Raw genomic sequence first — 22,653 nt, 5'->3', positions numbered from 1 at the left:
AAACATTAACATCCAGCTGTAAAACATCTGTCTGCTCAGAATGAGATGGTCAACTCCCGCGAATGTTGTACCTTTATATTGTAAGGAAAAGACCCTACAATAATAAAAAGAAAACAGCAAAAACCCCAACAATCACATGACCTCCTTATGAGCAAGAACTCTGTTGACAGTGGGAGGGGGAAAAAAACCCTTTTACAGTTTTTCACAGTTATTTACACACAATTACTTGTACTTAAGACACAATGACTACAACATGTATCTGATGCACCAACCCCCTGAACCAATCCTGCTAAACTACAAACACAATTCCTGCTTTACACTCAAATTGCATTTTTTAAACACACTTTTTTCAAAATACTACACACAATTCTCTGCTTTGGCACAATTTTCATGAAGAAAATCTTTGTTTTCACAAGAAACACACTTTCATTCAAAATGGTAAGCTCAGTTGCCCTACTTTTCCTACTAACTCATCACATGAAGGGCTCTATTTGGTCGCAAAATTTTTTAACTTAAAAAATCCTAGGTCGCACCGGTGCGACCAACTGTTTGAGTAAAAAAAAAAGAAAGAAAAGCCTCCGCAACTCTGAAAGTCTCCGTGTGGTCAAAACAGACACACATTATGCCCCTATTGTGGTCTAAACCAATCAGAGATAGTCAGGGGCAGGACCTCTCTGATTGGCCGTGGTCCAGTTGAAAATGCAGGTGGATAGAGAGAAGTGAGTAGCTTGAATAAAACGATAAAGCTCACAAAACTATTTCAACAACCACCAAACAGGAAATAAGACCTCAGTTACTTTTGACACAAAGGCATCTGCTGTGATGCTCACGCCTCTGATGAAGTCTCACATGTATCAGTACTGATAAGTGATCAGAATTATAATATTTCTGACTGTCTGAGTCAAAATTGAATCAAATCGGGACCTCGTGAATCGGAATCGAATGGATTATAGAAATCAGTGACGATACCCAGTCCTAGTGAGTAGTCTAGGCCTGACAGAAGTGGATTTAGCTGTGGGTAATAAGAAAAGATGAAAAGAACTATTGATAACTTTTTTGTTAAGTTAAGGCCTGATCCGTCTGAAATTCATAGCCAGTCCTCTGACACGGAGCCATCAATCTCTGAACCCTGAAAAAGCACAGTGTATCCAGAAAACACATTATATGATGCGATAAATGCACTGCCCAAATGGGTAAACACCTTTCACACATAATTGCAATTAAGAAATCAGAGCTATATAAAAGGGCAACAGGTGAGCTCTTCTGTTTTGGAGCAATGGATGCTAACCTTGGAAACAGAGGCAGAGCCAGAGGAGTGAGACTAAGAGGAGGAGGACGAGGACGATGAAGGCCAAGGAACGTAATCTCCGATGAGATCAAAGCCACTTTGGTTGGCCATGTGGTCAACCATGGTCTAACAATGAGGAAGTCTGGGCAAAGTGTACAGCCAAATTTGATCAGGTGCACTGTAGCATCCATCATCCGGACTTTCTGAAATGAGAATAGGTAAGAAATCTTACAGTACTCAATGAGTACTTTACTGTAGCACAGTATTGCCTGTGGACTGTTCTGTAGAATGTGAAAGTAAAGTGTGTGTCACGTATTTGGGAAATGTATTCCTATATTGTATTCCTACATAGTAGGCCTATTCATAGTATTTTACAGTATACTATTTGTATTGCAGAGCTGAAAGCTTACCAACACGAGGTGGTCGGGAACGTCTTCTGTCTCCTGAACAGGAGAATGAAATCATTAACATGCTTCTAGAAAATAATGCCATAACAGTACAGCAAATACAAAGAAAAATAATAGAAGACAACAACATATTTCAAAATACTGATAAGCTCAGCTTATCAACACTGGACTGTGTCCTCATGTCAGGGGAAAATTTCCCAAACAGAAGGCTGCCAAAGTAAAACAGAGACACAGTGAGACAATATAATCAATCATATGTACATGGGTGAATGTCTTGAGAGAGAGTCACACAGTACTCTTCTTTATTGCAGGTTATATAGGCACGTAGGTTACACAGCAGACGGAGGCAGTCTCCGCCTGTTCTCAGAATATATATTGCTTAACTGACAAATGCATATCTTACTAAACATTCTGTCCGTACTATACTAAACGTCTGCTTAAGTGGCATTTTCCGTTCCTCTTTACACAGGAACTTGTCTTCACAGGCATTTGATAAGCATAGGCAAGGCTTCATGTTTATCAGAGTGAATCGTCATTCAGAGTTTACACAATCACAGCATATCATTCAGAGGTTTACACAGTTACAAGCAAAGCATATTTGAATAATAAACAAAATCTTTTCACATTTCCCTCCTGTTGTTTAACTTTCACACTTGTTAAAACACCATTGGTTTATTATCTGTGCATGATTTCTTGCAGCGCATTTTTAATCAGCACGTCATACATTGGTGTATCACAGCATTTCAGTGTCACGGGGATTTATCATCATCTTCGTCCATGGGCAGTGTCAGGTATGCCTGCACATGAACTGCAACAACTTTATTGTACACATGGCAAAATACAAGAAGTAAAACAACAGAGTAGGAGTAGAAGAACTCCTACAAAAACCAGTCCTTTCATTTTAACTGTTCAGCATACAGTCTCTTGACTTAGCATTTTTAACTGTTGCATCATTGTTAACAGGGGTTTTTATTTTCTTTTTATTTACAGGCTGTTCTCTTCACTTGAATCAGCTTCATCATCATCAGTGTCTGTGTCAGTGTCAGTGTGTTCCAATAACGTCATAGTTTCTCTTGGGCTGACAGGGTCTGGTGTAATGGCAGTTGCTATCAGCCTGTTGATCAGGGCTCTTATGGTCCAGTCGTTGCCAGTATGGGTGAAGACTGTGTCCTAGCCTCGGTCCCAGTCCGTGCTTGACAGGTACCAGTCATATTCGTTCCACTTGTCACCTCGACGGCCTCCAATGTGGAATGAGTTTAGTGGGATCCATACTGCAGAGGAAAAACTGGTTTTGTGGTAGCATAGGTATAGATCTTCGGTCTTCTTCAGGGTTGCAGTTTGGTTACATGGGTTGTCATATTTCCTGGCCTCTGCCACTCCGTAGCAGTACCCTCTACAGAAACTGCGCTTTTTCCGGGTCAGTTCCACATTTTCCGTGGTGCGATGATTTTGTTTAGGGACAGCACTTTGTTCTGAGCATGTCACATTTGGGTACTGACGATAAATCTGCTGGCAGTGGGGATCACAGGGATTATCGGTGCAGGTCATGTTCATGGATACGATGGCTATTGTCAGGAACACTGAGAACACAAACATGAAGCACAGGGTTGTGACTGTTGTCAGCTGGCATCCTGTTGTCCAATATTGACGTCGTCTATGTCCATCTCTCCTTTCTCCCTCAGTGGAATCTTGGGTTCTTTGTCTAGCATCTCCATTCCTGTGAGTGTTCTCCTCTTCTCGACCACCAGACACACCCGTAGCCTCTAATGAGTAGACCTCAGCCAGAGGAGTGGGATCACGAGTGTTGCCACTGATCACCCTACCCCCCACCGAGCGAACACTAGAGGTTGGGGAGGACCAGAGTCTAAACTTATCACTCACTTTAAGGAGATGTTGGTGGGTCTTGGATTGGTTCAACCTTCTTTGTGTGGCTTTGATGAATCCACGAGGGTCGTTCAGCAATCTTGCATGCTGTGGGTGTTGTGAGCAGGACCTGGAAGAGACTGGGAGAGAATCACGCGGCAGTTGGTTGCTCAAAACTATTTCTTTGTTTTCCAGTAGTTTTGTCATCCACTCTGCTTCTGTTGGGGGCAGGGTGCCTTGGTTTAGCTGACCACACTTTTCAACAGTGATGTGTGACTGTGAGAGCAGGATGCCTACATAAGACAGTTGTCTTGCATGTGTTAAGTATGACAGGTTGGCTTGTAGTAATATAGAGGTCACGGCGTGTGGGACCTTCACTATCAGAGAGTGTCCTAACACAATGTCTGCCGACTTTTTGACTGCCTCCGCGGCTGCTGCACATGCCTGTACACATGTCGGTAGGCCTGAGTTTTGTCTAAAGACTGGTCATAGTCTGTCTAGGAAGTCAGAGGCAGACTCGTTTTCTTTTTGCTTTGTTTCTCCTATTTTTTCGTAATCTGGCCTAGGCGCTAATGTTGTTCTAATTCTCTCGTAATTTGGGTTTGGCGCCTGAATTAACGGAAATTGCCCTAACGGGCCTGGAGGCCATGGCGGTGGGTCTTCGCGGGTCATTAGGTTCAGTTGTTGTCTCGCTGAGACATAAGGGTCTTGTGGTTTTACAAAGGGATTTTTTGAAACAGGGGGATAAGGATTTGGGGGGTATGGTTGCTCAGTATCAGGGGGACCCGGGGCTGAGGGAGGTGGTTGACAAGGAGGAGGATTGGTGGTTTCAGTAGGTGGCTTTTCGCTTTGTTTATTTTGCTTTTTGTTTCTTTTCTCTTCACACTTTTTACTTTCCTCCTGCCATGGTACAAAGAAACTTACGTATTCGAACATGCGCAGGACTTTCTTTTTACCACTAGTCTTTTCTATCTCTGCGTGTAGGCATTTACTTAATTGCTATATTTGGCCAGGGCTACAGTTCCCCTCCCAGGAGGTGCAGTTTGTTTTTTTGGGATTTCTCCACCTATTTGCGCTTATCTGTCCTGCACCAGGGCATTTTTTCTCTAACCATTGTTCATCTGCAGTCAATTCGGGTTTTGTAGATTTATTTCCCATATTTAATTTTTATTTATTTTATTTGATAGTTCTTTGTTTACTTTTTATTTATTTTATTTATTTCTTTATGTATTTAGCGCTTAGTAATACACACACACACCTGCGGCGCTTTCGCTGGCACGAGAACAGAGAGAGGTGGCTGACACGCCCTTCTACTTTTGAGCTATTCTCAAAAGCGGTGTCAACTTTATGTGATAAAACACGACCTTCTTCTCGATTCACCAGTACTTCAGCAACCGACAGTAAACAAATCAGTGGAATAGTTCAGCCTCCTTATTGTGCTGTAAAAATCAACTTATTCCACCAAAAAAACCATAAAAGACAGACAGTTTTAACGCGCGTTCACGCTACCAGCTTCCTTAAAGCGAGCGTAGTGCTTCCAGCCTTTCTTAGGCGAGCGTTCACGCTACCAGCTTCCTTAAAGCGAGCGTAGTGCTTCCAGCCTTTCTTAGGCGAGCTCAATATTTATTTTACTGCTTCCAACCCTCTGCGGGCGAGCTGACTACCAGTCCTCAAGACGAGCTTAATGCTTCCAGTCTGTCTTGGACGAGTCTTAAGTTTCGTTTTCGTTTTTTGCTGCTTCCAACCCTCTGCGGGCGAGCTGACTACCAGTCCTCAAGACGAGCTTAATGCTTCCAGTCTGTCTTGGACGAGTCTTAAGTTTCGTTTTCGTTTTTTGCTGCTTCCAACCCTCTGCGGGCGAGCTGACTACCAGTCCTCAAGACGAGCTTAATACTTCCAGTCTGTCTTGGACGAGTCTTAAGTTTCGTTTTTGCGCAAACCTTTATTATCTCAAAGTAGTCTGTCTTACCTTGGCGCTGGTTTCTTCAGATGCACCTGATCAGTCCCCGACGGTGCGGACCGCTTGTAAAACGTTGACTAAGATCCGAATTCACGCTCTTGGGTTTTATCACACACCTAGTGCGTGAGCTGCCGGCAGATTTTAACGTGGGCTTCTCGCACCGACGGGACCTGGTGAGGCGCCTTCTGTGAGAGCTGCTTTAAATAGGCCGTCTCATCCGGCTTCGAAGGACCAAGAAATGTCAGGGGAAAATTTCCCAAACAGAAGGCTGCCAAAGTAAAACAGAGACACAGTGAGACAATATAATCAATCATATGTACATGGGTGAACGTCTCGAGAGAGAGTCACACAGTACTCTTCTTTATTGCAGGTTATATAGGCACGTAGGTTACACAGCAGACGGAGGCAGTCTCCGCCTGTTCTCAGAATATATATTGCTTAACTGACAAATGCATATCTTACTAAACATTCTGTCCGTACTATACTAAACGTCTGCTTAAGTGGCATTTTCCGTTCCTCTTTACACAGGAACTTGTCTTCACAGGCATTTGATAAGCATAGGCAAGGCTTCATGTTTATCAGAGTGAATCGTCATTCAGAGTTTACACAATCACAGCATATCATTCAGAGGTTTACACAGTTACAAGCAAAGCATATTTGAATAATAAACAAAATCTTTTCACACCTCAGAAATAATCTGAGGATGAACCAGCTCTACAGGGTGCCATTTGAACGCAATTCAGAAAGAGTCAATGAATTGCAATACATGTGGAAGTAAGTGCCATACAATCCCACAATTAATGCATACTCTCAACACTATATAAATTACAGTACTGTACATACTCATACTCTGATTATGCTTCACAATAGTGACCACTCCAAGTCTGTATTACGTATCATGTTTGTTTCAGAGTCGGTAACTGGTTCACTGTCCACCCACACTTTTTAGTTGTTTATCTCCCTCCATGTTCTCCATTCCTCAAGCCCATTATAAGGAATCTTTTTCTGCCTGGAGATGGAAAGTGTATGACCGAAATCCACAGACACATATACCCCTTCCCAAGCTATGGAAGATGCATGTGAAAATATAGCAGTTGATGCCATTCATGGCTGGATTCGCCATGCTTGGCAATATTTGCCCTGCCGATCAACCAGGGCAAACATTGCTTGTGATATGGATGAGGTGCTGTGGCCAGAATGAAACAGAAGAGTAGATGCAACAGAATTTGAAAGAAAACAACAGAATTTCTGTTGTTTTCTTTCAAATTCCGTTATTTTCATTCAAATTCCGTTGTTTGTTTTCAAATTCCGTTGTTTTCATTCTAATTCCGTTGTTTTCATTCAAATTCTGTTGTTTGTTCTCAAATTCTGTTAATTTCATTCTAATTCTGTTGTTTTTGTTCTAATTCCGTTGTTTTCATTGGAATTCTGTTCTTTTCATTCTACTTCTGTTGTTGTCATTCTAATTCCGTTGCTTTCATTCAAATTGTGTTGTTTTTATTTAAATTCCGTTGTTTTCATTCTAATTCCGTTGCTTTCATTCAAATTGTGTTGTTTTTATTTAAATTCCATTGTTTTCATTCAAATTCTGTTGTTTTCATTGTACTTCTTCAGTTTTCATTCTGGTTCTGTTATTTTCATTCAAATTCTGTTCTTTTCATTCTAATTCCGTTGTTTTCATTCAAATTCTGTTCTTTTCATTCTACTTCTGTTGTTGTCATTCTAATTCCGTTGCTTTCATTCAAATTGTGTTGTTTTTATTTAAATTCCATTGTTTTCATTCTAATTCCGTTGCTTTCATTCAAATTGTGTTGTTTTTATTTAAATTCCATTGTTTTCATTCAAATTCTGATCTTTTCATTCTAATTCCGTTGCTTTCATTCAAATTCTGTTCTTTTCATTTAAATGCTGTTCTTTCCTTTAAAATTCCATTGTTTTCATTCAAATTCTGTTCCTTTTATTCAAATTCTCTTCCTTTTCATTCAAATTCCGTTGTTTTCATTCAAATTCTGTTCCATTTGTTCTAATTCTGTTCTTTTCATTCAAATTCCGTTGTTTTGATTCAAAATCCTGTTCTTTTCATTCAAATGCTGTTGTTTGTTTTTAAATTCTGTTGTTTTCATTCAAATTCTGTTGTTTTCATTCAAATTCTGTTCTTTTCATTCAAATTCTGTTCTTTTCATTGTAATTCCGTTGCTTTCATTCTAATTCTCTTCTTTTCATTCAAATTTTGTTCTTTTCATTCTACATCCGTTGTTTTCATTCAAATTCCGTTGTTTTCATTCAAATTCCGTTGTTTTCATTCAAAATCCTGTCCTTTTCATTCAAATGCTGTTGTTTGTTTTTAAATTCTGTTTTCATTCAAATTCTGTTCTTTTCATTCTACTTCTTTAGTTTTCATTCTAATTCTGTTTTTGTCATTCAAATTCCGTTGTTTTCATTCAAATTCCGTTGTTTTCATTCAAATTCCGTTGTTTTCATTCAAATTCCGTTGTTTTCATTCAAATTCCGTTGTTTTCATTCAAATTCTGTTGTTTGTTCTCAAATTCTGTTAATTTCATTCTAATTCTGTTGTTTTTGTTCTAATTCCGTTATTTTCATTCAAATTCTGTTCTTTTAATTGTGTTACGTGTGCTGTTGGTTTCTCTGTTGTGTGACGTGTGTATGTAAATTCACCTGTGCAGGGACTCGGCTGTGATTGGTGGACCTGATGACCGGCCTGATGTGACTGGTTCCTGCGGTGGCCGTGAGCTACAAAAGGGCGACTGAAGAGCTGCACTGGTTGGGATGTGTGGCAGACTTCCCATGCACCTGCCTCTGGCCCTGACGGCGCGGCCGCAGCTACAGTCTTTTAGTATAAAGTCGGGCATGTGTGTGAGGTGCGGAGTAAGTAGGGGTGAGCTGCCGATTATTTTGAGATGCCTTCTTTTCTCCTGTGTTTTTTAGACCAGGGAGGTCAGTCTGTGTTATTCCTTTGTTTTCTTTTCCGTGGATAGGTTAGAGGGGAACCGAAGCATAGGTTGAGTTTTGTTTATTGTTTTGGCCTTGGCTCACCCCGAAGTATATACTCCCCCATTGTGCCATTATTGTAAATAAATTATTGTTAAGAATCTAACGCTGTGGCTGTGTCTGTTTGGGCGTGGGAAGTCGCGGGACGTCCTGCGCTGGTTACGGTCATTACGAGCCGGGTCGTAACAGTTGTTTTCATTCAAATTCTGTTCTTTTCATTCAAATTCTGTTCTTTTCATTCAAATTCCGTTGCTTTCATTCTAATTCTCTTCTTGTAATTCAAATTTTGTTCTTTTCATTGTACATCCGTTGTTTTCATTCAAATTCCGTTGTTTTCATTCAAATTCCGTTGTTTTCATTCAAATTCCGTTGTTTTCATTCAAATGCTGTTCTTTTCATTCAAATGCTGTTGTTTTTATTTAAATTCCGTTGTTTTCATTCAAATTGTGTTGTTTTTATTCAAATTCCGTTGTTTTCATTCAAATTCCGTTGTTTTCATTCAAATGCTGTTCTTTTCATTCAAATGCTGTTGTTTGTTTTTAAATTCTGTTGTTTTCATTCAAATTCTCTTCTTTTCATTCTATTTCTGTTGTTGTCATTCTAATTCCGTTGCTTTCATTCAAATTGTGTTGTTTTTATTTAAATTCCGTTGTTTTCATTCAAATTCTGTTGTTTTCATTCAAATTCCGTTCTTTCCTTTAAAATTCCGTTGTTTTCATTGTACTTCTTCAGTTTTCATTCTGATTCTGTTCTTTTCATTCAAATTCTGTTCTTTTCATTCTAATTCCGTTGCTATCATTCAAAATATGTTGTTTTCTTTCAACATCTGTTATTTTCATTCAAATTTTTTTTTTTTTTTTTTTTTTTTTTTTTTAAACCTGTCCCGTTTGGTTCTTTTGCCATCAGAATTATTGTCTAAAGGCGAAGAAAGATGCCCAACGGATTTACTTTACCAAATGGACCATCCCAGCCTTGCCGTAATGGTCCATTTGATTTACCTTTTATTGTTTATTTTATTTTATTTTATTTTATTTTTTTTACTTGCTAGATACGGGACAGGGGAAAAGAAAAGGGAGAAAGAAAGAGGGGGGAAAAAACAAAACAAAACAAAAAAAAAAAAAACAGCGGAGAAGAGGGACGGGGATAAAGGGCAAAAAACAAAAACCAACAAAATAAGCAGACAAAAAATACATATATCGATCACCTGGATCACCTGTTGAGAAAGAAAAAAGAAAACAAGCAGAAGAAAACGAGAGTAATAGAATAAACAACATCACAATGATATATGGGAATATAACACTACATACTTAATATTAAACATTATTGTGCAGCACGTAAGATCGACAGCGCACAGTGTGCTTTGAGGTAGGAGCCAAAAAGGGTGTAGTTTGTGTGTGTGATCACCTGTGTGTACACCTGTGAGCATGAGCGCGCTTGTATTTAAAAGGTTCCTTAATGTAATGATCTGCTAGAGGGTGTGGGGGGCCACAGTCCCATCCTCCAGGGCATGAAGCAGGTATGGAGGAGATCAAAACTCCAGACATCCAGAGGCCCCCAGAACACAAGAGACCAAGGAAGACCAACAGAGGGGCAGCCGCGCCACTGTCCCAGAAAGAGCTGAGGAGAGTCCCAGATGAGGGATCACTCAGCAGCCGCGGAGCAGAAGCCAGGGGGGGTTGCAGTGACGTGCCCGTGAGCTCCGCCGGCAGCCAGCTGTGCCTGAGTGACCGAGCCCCAGGCCGAGAGGCCGAGGGCACCCCACCCCCGAAGTGGCCCGAGCGAGCCCCAGGTTCCAGGCCCGGATAAGCAGCCACCAAGGAGTGAGCCGGTGTGTACCCGGACGCCCACCCCCGGACACAAAGAACCACCAACGCATCGATGTCTGAGGGCGTCTGCCACCGGCAGGGGAAGTGGTGGGGGGAGATAGGCCTCCAAACCTTGGAGGGCCTGAGATGTCCCCAGAGAGGTGGCGTCTGATACCCAACCTGACATATAGACACAGACATACAGGCACACTCAAATACAAACATCCATTCCCACCCTCATGCTCTCATAGGCAATTACTCCACACTCAACCAACGTGGAGACAGACATAAAGAGACGCTGTACACACAATCACACTCCCCAAGCGTACTCTAAGAACCGGGTCTAGGTACCCTTGCCCCTGGAGGGGGAAACTGCACCCAGACCCACGTGGTGTTACCCTTTTCCCTGCAGTGGGGAGAAGCAGACTGCCCCGACTCCGCAGCAGCAGGGAGGCCCCACACACCAGACCCCAGTCGGACGGCCAACTCCTCCTCCTAGCCCCCCCGCTCCAGCAGGCCGCAGAGACCGGGGGTGTGTGTGTCAAATTCTGTTCTTTTCATTCTAATTCCGTTGTTTTCATTCAAATTCTGTTGTTTTCATTCTACTTTTTCAGTTTTCATTCTAATTCTCCAGTTTTCATTCAAATCCTATTGTTTGTTCTCAAATTCCGTTGTTTTCGTTCATATTCTGTTCTTTTCATTCAAATGTTATTCTTTCCTTTAAAATTCCGTTGTTTTCATTCAAATTCTGTTGTTTTCATTCAAATTCTGTTCTTTTCATTCTAACCCAGATAGCAAGGAAACATTGAAACAATGTTGAGTCAATATCAGGCGACATCATTGAATCAACGTTGAAGTGTGACGTTGACCCAACGTCACTCTTGCACCCATTTTTAACATTGAAACAACGTCAGGTTTTGATGTTGAATCAATGTTGAAACTTGACATTGATTCAACGTTATATTTTCTAACACTGTTGACATTGAAACAATGTCAGATTCTGATATTGAAACACTGTTGAGCTATGGTGTTGATTTTCCACCTCTTTAGCACAGTTGCTTTTTATTGAAAAAAAACAAAAAAGGTCAATAGACATGTATCATTTGCAAAATACTTTATTAAAAGACAAAGTTTCCTATTTACATTTCTATGTTTCACGTCACTTTTTATCATTTACTCCGGGATGGGGATGGATGATGTGTGTCCTGCGCGCCACCCGTACGACCTGGAGCATATCTGAGCCATTTCTGGACTGCTTGAGCAAAGACCAACTCAGACATAGAGTTCGCCCCTACCTGCTGCGCCAGGCCATCTAGGACAAAAATAGACACACACACAAAAAAACAAAGACAAAAAAAGGGAATTAGAGCACATGAATAAGCTCTTGTTAATTGTCTTCAGCAGGGAGAATGTATGTAAACTCCTAGGCTGATAAACATGAAAGTCACCAGGCGGAAATCAGAAAACTGCTGCATTTGATTCCCAAAGAGCTATAAGCTGAAAATGTGATATGTCTTAGCATGGTGTGCCGTGTATCCTTTAAAAAAAAGAAAACATGGGGTCGTCGGGCTGTACAAAGTGTACAACCCGAGGACAAAACAAGCCGAAGACCAAAGACTCCATCTCCAGATTAACCGGACATGAAAGTCTTGTTATTAAGAAAGACAAAGTAATATAGCAAAAAACAGACATAGGAAATGTGAAATGCACCCAGCACATCAATTGATCCCTTTATTGTTCACTTTAGGCTCATAAAACTACAATAAATGTTAAAACTTACCAAATATGCATCTGCACAGCGCTGTCTCTTTAAATGCCCTTTTTTGCTTTGTCTGGCCCTTGGTATTTTTTCCCTGCCCAGTTGAGTACAGAGGCCAGCTCCTTTGTAATGGCATAAACCATTACACAGCGGACTCGCACCTCCAGTGTGGTCCAGCAGCACCAATCAACGCAAAGCGTCTCACCTACAGACACATTTTATGAGATGGAATTAGCGTGTCTCATGTCTTAAATGTGTATGCAAGTGCTTGTGTGTTTACTTCATGTAATTGATGATAGAAACATGTCATTTGGTTTTCCCTAAAGCCTGATTTTCAAGTCATACAAAGAATAAACCAAAGTATTGGCAGTGCAATGTATTTCTATTCACTTTTGTTGGATATTCATTTGTTAGTTCTTGTAACTGCTAAAAGTGTTTACTAGTTTTTGCCTGTCACATATATTTGTTATACCATGTAAACTGTGAAATTCCAAGATTTTCAAACTTGCCTTGCAATAGTGGCCTCACAGAGTCTGTGTAATCTACAGAAAAAAAAATCACAACAAGATGACATTCAGGAGTATAAACTGGTGTTTTGAAGATAAGACTACAATGACATTGTGATGCAGCTTTAAAGCTTTTTTAAAAGCATACCATCTATAGGGAAGACATCAGACTCTGCATGCTGGCGAGATCGCAAAGCTGTGTCGGTTTGTGCCGGAGTGGCGAAAGGTGCCGGAAGCTGGGTGGGGCATTATGATGGTTGCTATCAGTGGGCTGGGGGGCAGACTGCGGAGTGATGAGGGCTGTTTAGAAAAAGATAATTTTTTAAGTATTTAAGAATACAGACAACTTGTCAAAAAAGTTTCCTTGTGTCAGACACAGATATGTACACAGACACTAGACAGTATTTTATTACCTGGTATTTTCACTCGAGGGGCCTGGGGAAACCGTTTTTTTGTAGGCTGCTCATCCTCTGAGTCCGTATATGTGTACAGGGGATTTGGTCTAAAGAAAATAAATTAAAAACGGTCTTAAGTAATTGTAAATATGCTTTTGGCATATTGTTTCCTAAAGTTAGTTTAATTTCTAACAACACACACAGGAAACAGAGACGTGCAAGAAGGTACAGTATACAATGAATTTTTGAAGTGCACAAGTGTACACGGCTTTGCATTTTTAAAAAGTTTACAAACTTCCACTTTTTGGACTATATTATGTGGCGATATTGCAGTATGCAAGCACCACAGATATGTATAAAAGACAAGATCATAAATTCTTAACAAGCAAAGATATGTTTGTGAATATAAAGGTTTTACTTGTGCTTTCTTTTAAGACTGGTCTGAGTTTCTTCTTCGGACTGAAGGTCAGACGTATCACAGCGTTCACGTGGATATCTCTGAAGACTGTGTTCTGCTTCGTGAAATGTGCCTGGAAATACAAACACAATGTACGGCCAGACATACATTACGTGTGGACAAAAGGTGCAAACGCATAGAAAAATCAGCGGTTTCAAAAATACGCTGGTACGTGTGGACGTAGCCTTATTCATTATTCAAGGCACAAACGGAAAGTCATGTACGCGTGCAACGTAAAGTTAGTTGAGCATGCAACGTACAGTCACGCATGCTGCGTGAGCTTTCAAACTGAGTCTAAAGTTTTCGTGTGCGAATTGAAGCGAGTGCTCTCCAATCATCAAAAGTAACAAAGTCATTGAACACGTTTATACAGTTAACTTTACGTTTATCAATCATATATCACAGATTTAGAATTTTTTGTAGTACTAAGCAACTACAGAGCGAAAGTCTGGGTCAAGCGCCGAGGCGACGGCAAGAACAAAGGAAACCTCGAAGCGTTAAAGCTAGCTTTGTAAGGGAATATAACGAAGAAATTATGAAACGAAAATGTTTTCTTTGTTGATATACTTTGTTCGCAGTGCAATTTATTTGTTGCCAGATTGTAAGAAGTAGACACAATTTAAAAAACTCGTTAATGTACAACATTAACAAGTTTTTTTTTACTGTTATTCAAATGCAAACATGGAAATACCGAGTAGGAAAAAAAATCATTCATTCTTACCTTATACTAATCGTGGTGCGGGCCAGTGCAGTGCATGAACTGATGCCTTCTCCGGTCAATTCCGCTGAGAGTAAATCAAATGTCCCGCTCTACTGTAGAAGACAATGAATACCGGGGGAGGGGGGGGGGGTGTACCAATGTGAGAGGGGTGCTGCGGAATAGTCCAAGTGATCGCTGCTTTAATTTCCCGGTCAACTATACATAAATTGCACGTAGACACGATTTTTTAAAGCTGGTGAACTAGACCAAGTCATTGATAACAAATGAACAATAAATCTACTTTCTCTGGTACTTTATACCCGATCAGTTGCAATGCAATTTAATGCTCAACTACAAATCGATGGTTTTTGATGGTGACCAGAGCCGAATGATCGTCAACTATAAATAGACGTTTTCTCGACGTTGTTGTTGTCACCTGGTCGACTATAAATAGATCAAATATCAATGACAAAAAAACAACGGTGAATCAACATCGTTACAACGTCTCTATAGTAAGACCGTCGGTTTACCACAGTATTTCAATGTTGTTACAACATTGGCATTTCAACCCCGACCATATACGACGGTTCGGATGAAAAATCAACATAGATTCAATGTCGTCTTGCTATCTGGGAATTCCGTTGTTTTTATTCAAATTCTGTTCTTTTCATTCAAATTGTGTTGTTTTCATTCAAATTCTGTTCTTTTCATTCTAATTCCGTTGTTTTTATTCAAATTCTGTTCTTTTCATTCAAATTCTGTTCTTTGTTCTCAAATTCGGTTCTTTTCATTCAAATTCTGTTGTTTTTATTCAAATTCTGTTCTTTTCATTCAAATTCCATTGTTTTCATTCAAAGTCTGTCATTTTCATTCAAATTCTCTTCCTTTTCATTCAAATTCCGTTATTTTCATTCAAATTCTGTTGTTTTCATTCTAATTCCGTTGTTTTCATTGGAATTCTGTTCTTTTCATTCAAATTCTGTTGTTTTCATTCTAATTCCGTTGTTTTCATTGGAATTCTGTTCTTTTCATTCTACTTCTGTTGTTGTCATTCTAATTCCGTTGCTTTCATTCAAATTGTGTTGTTTTTATTTAAATTCCGTTGTTTTCATTCTAATTCCGTTGCTTTCATTCAAATTGTGTTGTTTTTATTTAAATTCCGTTGTTTTCATTCAAATTCTGTTGTTTTCATTGTACTTCTTCAGTTTTCATTCTGGTTCTGTTATTTTCATTCAAATTCTGTTCTTTTCATTCTAATTCTGTTGTTTTCATTCTAATTCTGTTCTTTTCATTCTAATTCTTTAGTTTTCATTCTAATTCTGTTTTTGTCATTCAAATTCTGATCTTTTCATTCTAATTCCGTTGCTTTTATTCAAATTCTGTTCTTTTCATTTAAATGCTGTTCTTTCCGTTAAAATTCCATTGTTTTCATTCAAATTCTGTTCCTTTTATTCAAATTCTCTTCCTTTTCATTCAAATTCCGTTGTTTTCATTCAAATTCTGTTCCATTTGTTCTAATTCTGTTCTTTTCATTCAAATTCCGTTGTGATGATTCAAAATCCTGTTCTTTTCATTCAAATGCCGTTGTTTGTTTTTAAATTCTGTTGTTTTCATTCAAATTCTCTTCTTTTCATTCTATTTCTGTTGTTGTCATTCTAATTCCGTTGCTTTCATTCAAATTGTGTTGTTTTTATTTAAATTCCGTTGTTTTCATTCAAATTCTGTTGTTTTCATTGTACTTCTTCAGTTTTCATTCTGGTTCTGTTATTTTCATTCAAATTCTGTTCTTTTCATACTAATTCTGTTGTTTTCATTCAAATTCTGATCTTTTCATTCTACTTCTTTAGTTTTCATTCTAATTCTGTTTTTGTCATTCAAATCCTGATCTTTTCATTCTAATTCCGTTGCTTTTATTCAAATTCTGTTCCATTTGTTCTAATTCTGTTCTTTTCATTCAAATTCCGTTGTTTTGATTCAAAATCCTGTACTTTTCATTCAAATGCTGTTGTTTGTTTTTAAATTCTGTTGTTTTCATTCAAATTCTGTTCTTTTCATTCAAATTCTGTTCTTTTCATTGTAATTCCGTTGCTTTCATTCTAATTCTCTTCTTGTAATTCAAATTTTGTTCTTTTCCTTGTACATCCGTTGTTTTCATTCAAATTCCGTTGTTTTCATTCAAATTCCGTTGTTTTCATTCAAATTCCGTTGTTTTCATTCAAATGCTGTTCTTTTCATTCAAATGCTGTTGTTTTTATTTAAATTCCGTTGTTTTCATTCAAATTGTGTTGTTTTTATTCAAATTCCGTTGTTTTCATTCAAATTCCGTTGTTTTCATTCAAATGCTGTTCTTTTCATTCAAATGCTGTTGTTTGTTTTTAAATTCTGTTGTTTTCATTCAAATTCTCTTCTTTTCATTCTATTTCTGTTGTTGTCATTCTAATTCTGTTTTTGTCATTCAAATTCCATTGTTTGTTTTCAAATTCCGTTCTTTTCATTCTAATTCCATTGTTTTCATTCTAATTCCGTTGTTTTCATTCAAATTCTGTTGTTTGTTCTCAAATTCTGTTAATTTCATTCTAATTTTGTTGTTTTTGTTCTAATTCCGTTGTTTTCATTCAAATTCTGTTCTTTTAATTCTAATTCTGTTGTTTTCATTCTAATTCTGTTGTTTTCATTCTAATTCCGTTGTTTTCATTGGAATTCTGTTCTTTTCATTCTACTTCTGTTGTTGTCATTCTAATTCCGTTGCTTTCATTCAAATTGTGTTGTTTTTATTTAAATTCCGTTGTTTTCATTCTAATTCCGTTGTTTTCATTCAAATTGTGTTGTTTTTATTTAAATTCCATTGTTTTCATTCAAATTCTGATCTTTTCATTCTAATTCCGTTGCTTTCATTCAAATTCTGTTCTTTTCATTTAAATGCAGTTCTTTCCTTTAAAATTCCATTGTTTTCATTCAAATTCTGTTCCTTTTATTCAAATTCTCTTCCTTTTCATTCAAATTCCGTTGTTTTCATTCAAATTCTGTTCCATTTGTTCTAATTCTGTTCTTTTCATTCAAATGCTGTTGTTTGTTTTTAAATTCTGTTGTTTTCATTCAAATTCTGTTCTTTTCATTCAAATTCTGTTCTTTTCATACAAATTCTGTTCTTTTCATTGTAATTCCGTTGCTTTCATTCTAATTCTCTTCTTTTCATTCAAATTTTGTTCTTTTCATTCTACATCCGTTGTTTTCATTCAAATTCCGTTGTTTTCATTCAAATTCCGTTGTTTTCATTCAAAATCCTGTTCTTTTCATTCAAATGCTGTTGTTTGTTTTTAAATTCTGTTGTTTTCATTCAAATTCTGTTCTTTTCATTCTACTTCTTTAGTTTTCATTCTAATTCTGTTTTGTCATTCAAATTCCGTTGTTTTCATTCAAATTCCGTTGTTTTCATTCTAATTCCGTTGTTTTCATTCAAATTCCGTTGTTTTCATTCTAATTCCGTTGTTTTCATTCAAATTCTGTTCTTTTAATTCTAATTCTGTTCTTTTCATTCAAATTCTGTTGTTTTTGTTCTAATTCCGTTGTTTTCATTGGAATTCTGTTCTTTTCATTCTACTTCTGTTGTTGTCATTCTAATTCCGTTGCTTTCATTCAAATTGTGTTGTTTTTATTTAAATTCCGTTGTTTTCATTCTAATTCCGTTGCTTTCATTCAAATTGTGTTGTTTTTATTTAAGTTCCGTTGTTTTCATTCTAATTCCGTTGCTTTCATTCAAATTGTGTTGTTTTTATTTAAATTCCGTTGTTTTCATTCAAATTCTGTTGTTTTCATTGTACTTCTTCAGTTTTCATTCTGGTTCTGTTATTTTCATTCAAATTCTGTTCTTTTCATACTAATTCTGTTGTTTTCATTCAAATTCTGATCTTTTCATTCTACTTCTTTAGTTTTCATTCTAATTCTGTTTTTGTCATTCAAATTCTGATCTTTTCATTCTAATTCCGTTGCTTTTATTCAAATTCTGTTCCATTTGTTCTAATTCTGTTCTTTTCATTCAAATTCCGTTGTTTTGATTCAAAATCCTGTACTTTTCATTCAAATGCTGTTGTTTGTTTTTAAATTCTGTTGTTTTCATTCAAATTCTGTTCTTTTCATTCAAATTCTGTTCTTTTCATTCAAATTCCGTTGCTTTCATTCTAATTCTCTTCTTGTAATTCAAATTCTGTTCTTTTCATTCAAATTCCGTTGTTTTCATTCAAATTCCGTTGTTTTCATTCAAATTCCGTTGTTTTCATTCAAATTCCGTTGTTTTCATTCAAATGCTGTTCTTTTCATTCAAATGCTGTTGTTTTTATTTAAATTCCGTTGTTTTCATTCAAATTGTGTTATTTTTATTCAAATTCCGTTGTTTTCATTCAAATTCCGTTGTTTTCATTCAAATGCTGTTCTTTTCATTCAAATGCTGTTGTTTGTTTTTAAATTCTGTTGTTTTCATTCAAATTCTCTTCTTTTCATTCTATTTCTGTTGTTGTCATTCTAATTCTGTTTTTGTCATTCAAATTCCATTGTTTGTTTTCAAATTCCGTTCTTTTCATTCTAATTCCGTTGTTTTCATTCTAATTCCGTTGTTTTCATTCAAATTCTGTTGTTTGTTCTCAAATTCTGTTAATTTCATTCTAATTTTGTTGTTTTTGTTCTAATTCCATTGTTTTCATTCAAATTCTGTTCTTTTAATTCTAATTCTGTTGTTTTCATTCTAATTCTGTTGTTTTCATTCTAATTCCGTTGTTTTCAGTGGAATTCTGTTCTTTTCATTCTACTTCTGTTGTTGTCATTCTAATTCCGTTGCTTTCATTCAAATTGTGTTGTTTTTATTTAAATTCCGTTATTTTCATTCCAATTCCGTTGTTTTCATTCAAATTGTGTTGTTTTTATTTAAATTCCATTGTTTTCATTCAAATTCTGATCTTTTCATTCTAATTCCGTTGCTTTCATTCAAATTCTGTTCTTTTCATTTAAATGCAGTTCTTTCCTTTAAAATTCCATTGTTTTCATTCAAATTCTGTTCCTTTTATTCAAATTCTCTTCCTTTTCATTCAAATTCCGTTGTTTTCATTCAAATTCTGTTCCATTTGTTCTAATTCTGTTCTTTTCATTCAAATGCTGTTGTTTGTTTTTAAATTCTGTTGTTTTCATTCAAATTCTGTTGTTTTCATTCAAATTCTGTTCTTTTCATTCAAATTCTGTTCTTTTCATTGTAATTCCGTTGCTTTCATTCTAATTCTCGTCTTTTCATTCAAATTTTGTTCTTTTCATTCTACATCCGTTGTTTTCATTCAAATTCCGTTGTTTTCATTCAAATTCCGTTGTTTTCATTCAAAATCCTGTTATTTTCATTCAAATGCTGTTGTTTGTTTTTAAATTCTGTTGTTTTCATTCAAATTCTGTTCTTTTCATTCTACTTCTTTAGTTTTCATTCTAATTCTGTTTTGTCATTCAAATTCCGTTGTTTTCATTCAAATTCCGTTGTTTTCATTCTAATTCCGTTGTTTTCATTCAAATTCCGTTGTTTTCATTCTAATTCCGTTGTTTTCATTCAAATTCTGTTCTTTTCATTCAAATTCTGTTCTTTTCATTCAAATTCTGTTGTTTTTGTTCTAATTCCGTTGTTTTCATTGGAATTCTGTTCTTTTCATTCTACTTCTGTTGTTGTCATTCTAATTCCGTTGCTTTCATTCAAATTGTGTTGTTTTTATTTAAATTCCGTTGTTTTCATTCTAATTCCGTTGCTTTCATTCAAATTGTGTTGTTTTTATTTAAGTTCCGTTGTTTTCATTCTAATTCCGTTGCTTTCATTCAAATTGTGTTGTTTTTATTTAAATTCCGTTGTTTTCATTCAAATTCTGTTGTTTTCATTGTACTTCTTCAGTTTTCATTCTGGTTCTGTTATTTTCATTCAAATTCTGTTCTTTTCATACTAATTCTGTTGTTTTCATTCAAATTCTGATCTTTTCATTCTACTTCTTTAGTTTTCATTCTAATTCTGTTTTTGTCATTCAAATTCTGATCTTTTCATTCTAATTCCGTTGCTTTTATTCAAATTCTGTTCCATTTGTTCTAATTCTGTTCTTTTCATTCAAATTCCGTTGTTTTGATTCAAAATCCTGTACTTTTCATTCAAATGCTGTTGTTTGTTTTTAAATTCCGTTGTTTTCATTCAAATTCTGTTCTTTTCATTCAAATTCTGTTCTTTTCATTCAAATTCCGTTGCTTTCATTCTAATTCTCTTCTTGTAATTCAAATTTTGTTCTTTTCATTGTACATCCGTTGTTTTCATTCAAATTCCGTTGTTTTCATTCAAATTCCGTTGTTTTCATTCAAATTCCGTTGTTTTCATTCAAATGCTGTTCTTTTCATTCAAATGCTGTTGTTTTTATTTAAATTCCGTTGTTTTCATTCAAATTGTGTTATTTTTATTCAAATTCCGTTGTTTTCATTCAAATTCCGTTGTTTTCATTCAAATGCTGTTCTTTTCATTCAAATGCTGTTGTTTGTTTTTAAATTCTGTTGTTTTCATTCAAATTCTCTTCTTTTCATTCTATTTCTGTTGTTGTCATTCTAATTCTGTTTTTGTCATTCAAATTCCATTGTTTGTTTTCAAATTCCGTTCTTTTCATTCTAATTCCGTTGTTTTCATTCTAATTCCGTTGTTTTCATTCAAATTCTGTTGTTTGTTCTCAAATTCTGTTAATTTTATTCTAATTTTGTTGTTTTTGTTCTAATTCCATTGTTTTCATTCAAATTCTGTTCTTTTAATTCTAATTCTGTTGTTTTCATTCTAATTCTGTTGTTTTCATTCTAATTCCGTTGTTTTCAGTGGAATTCTGTTCTTTTCATTCTACTTCTGTTGTTGTCATTCTAATTCCGTTGCTTTCATTCAAATTGTGTTGTTTTTATTTAAATTCCGTTGTTTTCATTCTAATTCCGTTGTTTTCATTCAAATTGTGTTGTTTTTATTTAAATTCCATTGTTTTCATTCAAATTCTGATCTTTTCATTCTAATTCCGTTGCTTTCATTCAAATTCTGTTCTTTTCATTTAAATGCTGTTCTTTCCTTTAAAATTCCATTGTTTTCATTCAAATTCTGTTCCTTTTATTCAAATTCTCTTCCTTTTCATTCAAATTCCGTTGTTTTCATTCAAATTCTGTTCCATTTGTTCTAATTCTGTTCTTTTCATTCAAATTCCGTTGTTTTGATTCAAAATCCTGTTCTTTTCATTCAAATGCTGTTGTTTGTTTTTAAATTCTGTTGTTTTCATTCAAATTCTGTTCTTTTCATTCAAATTCTGTTCTTTTCATTGTAATTCCGTTGCTTTCATTCTAATTCTCTTCTTTTCATTCAAATTTTGTTCTTTTCATTCTACATCCGTTGTTTTCATTCAAATTCCGTTGTTTTCATTCAAATTCCGTTGTTTTCATTCAAAATCCTGTTCTTTTCATTCAAATGCTGTTGTTTGTTTTTAAATTCTGTTGTTTTCATTCAAATTCTGTTCTTTTCATTCTACTTCTTTAGTTTTCATTCTAATTCTGTTTTTGTCATTCAAATTCCGTTGTTTTCATTCAAATTCCGTTGTTTTCATTCTAATTCCGTTGTTTTCATTCAAATTCCGTTGTTTTCATTCTAATTCCGTTGTTTTCATTCAAATTCTGTTGTTTGTTCTCAAATTCTGTTAATTTCATTCTAATTCTGTTGTTTTTGTTCTAATTCCGTTATTTTCATTCAAATTCTGTTCTTTTAATTCTAATTCTGTTCTTTTCATTCAAATTCTGTTGTTTTCATTCTAATTCCGTTGTTTTCATTGGAATTCTGTTCTTTTCATTCTACTTCTGTTGTTGTCATTCTAATTCCGTTGCTTTCATTCAAATTGTGTTGTTTTTATTTAAATTCCGTTGTTTTCATTCTAATTCCGTTGCTTTCATTCAAATTGTGTTGTTTTTATTTAAATTCCGTTGTTTTCATTCAAATTCTGTTGTTTTCATTGTACTTCTTCAGTTTTCATTCTGGTTCTGTTATTTTCATTCAAATTCTGTTCTTTTCATTCTAATTCTGTTGTTTTCATTCTAATTCTGTTCTTTTCATTCTACTTCTTTAGTTTTCATTCTAATTCTGTTTTTGTCATTCAAATTCTGATCTTTTCATTCTAATTCCGTTGCTTTTATTCAAATTCTGTTCTTTTCATTTAAATGCTGTTCTTTTCGTTAAAATTCCATTGTTTTCATTCAAATTCTGTTCTTTTCATTGTAATTCCGTTGCTTTCATTCTAATTCTCTTCTTTTCATTCAAATTTTGTTCTTTTCATTCTACATCCGTTGTTTTCATTCAAATTCCGTTGTTTTCATTCAAATTCCGTTGTTTTCATTCAAAATCCTGTTCTTTTCATTCAAATGCTGTTGTTTATTTTTAAATTCTGTTGTTTTCATTCAAATTCTCTTCTTTTCATTCTACTTCTTTAGTTTTCATT

General features: G+C 35.9%; 2 long non-coding RNA genes across 2 annotated transcripts; both read right to left on the bottom strand.

The window, feature by feature from the left end:
- Nucleotides 1-11,469: 11,469 nt before the first annotated feature.
- On the bottom strand, nucleotides 11,470-12,625 carry LOC135932326 (uncharacterized). The gene is made up of 3 exons (XR_010573418.1): nucleotides 12,601-12,625; nucleotides 12,113-12,296; nucleotides 11,470-11,644 (listed from the first exon to the last, which is right to left on the bottom strand). It is a non-coding gene; the product is annotated as an uncharacterized LOC135932326 (long non-coding RNA).
- A 167-nt stretch (nucleotides 12,626-12,792) lies between these two features.
- On the bottom strand, nucleotides 12,793-13,498 carry LOC134619955 (uncharacterized). The gene is made up of 3 exons (XR_010092061.1): nucleotides 13,411-13,498; nucleotides 13,011-13,099; nucleotides 12,793-12,897 (listed from the first exon to the last, which is right to left on the bottom strand). It is a non-coding gene; the product is annotated as an uncharacterized LOC134619955 (long non-coding RNA).
- Between the last annotated feature and the right edge of the window lie 9,155 nt (nucleotides 13,499-22,653).

Source organism: Pelmatolapia mariae, linkage group LG23 (genome assembly GCF_036321145.2).
Source record: "Pelmatolapia mariae isolate MD_Pm_ZW linkage group LG23, Pm_UMD_F_2, whole genome shotgun sequence".
Lineage (NCBI taxonomy): Eukaryota > Metazoa > Chordata > Actinopteri > Cichliformes > Cichlidae > Pelmatolapia > Pelmatolapia mariae.
The sequence above is the reverse complement of the archived record's forward strand: the minus strand, read 5'-3'. Positions and strand labels throughout refer to the sequence as shown.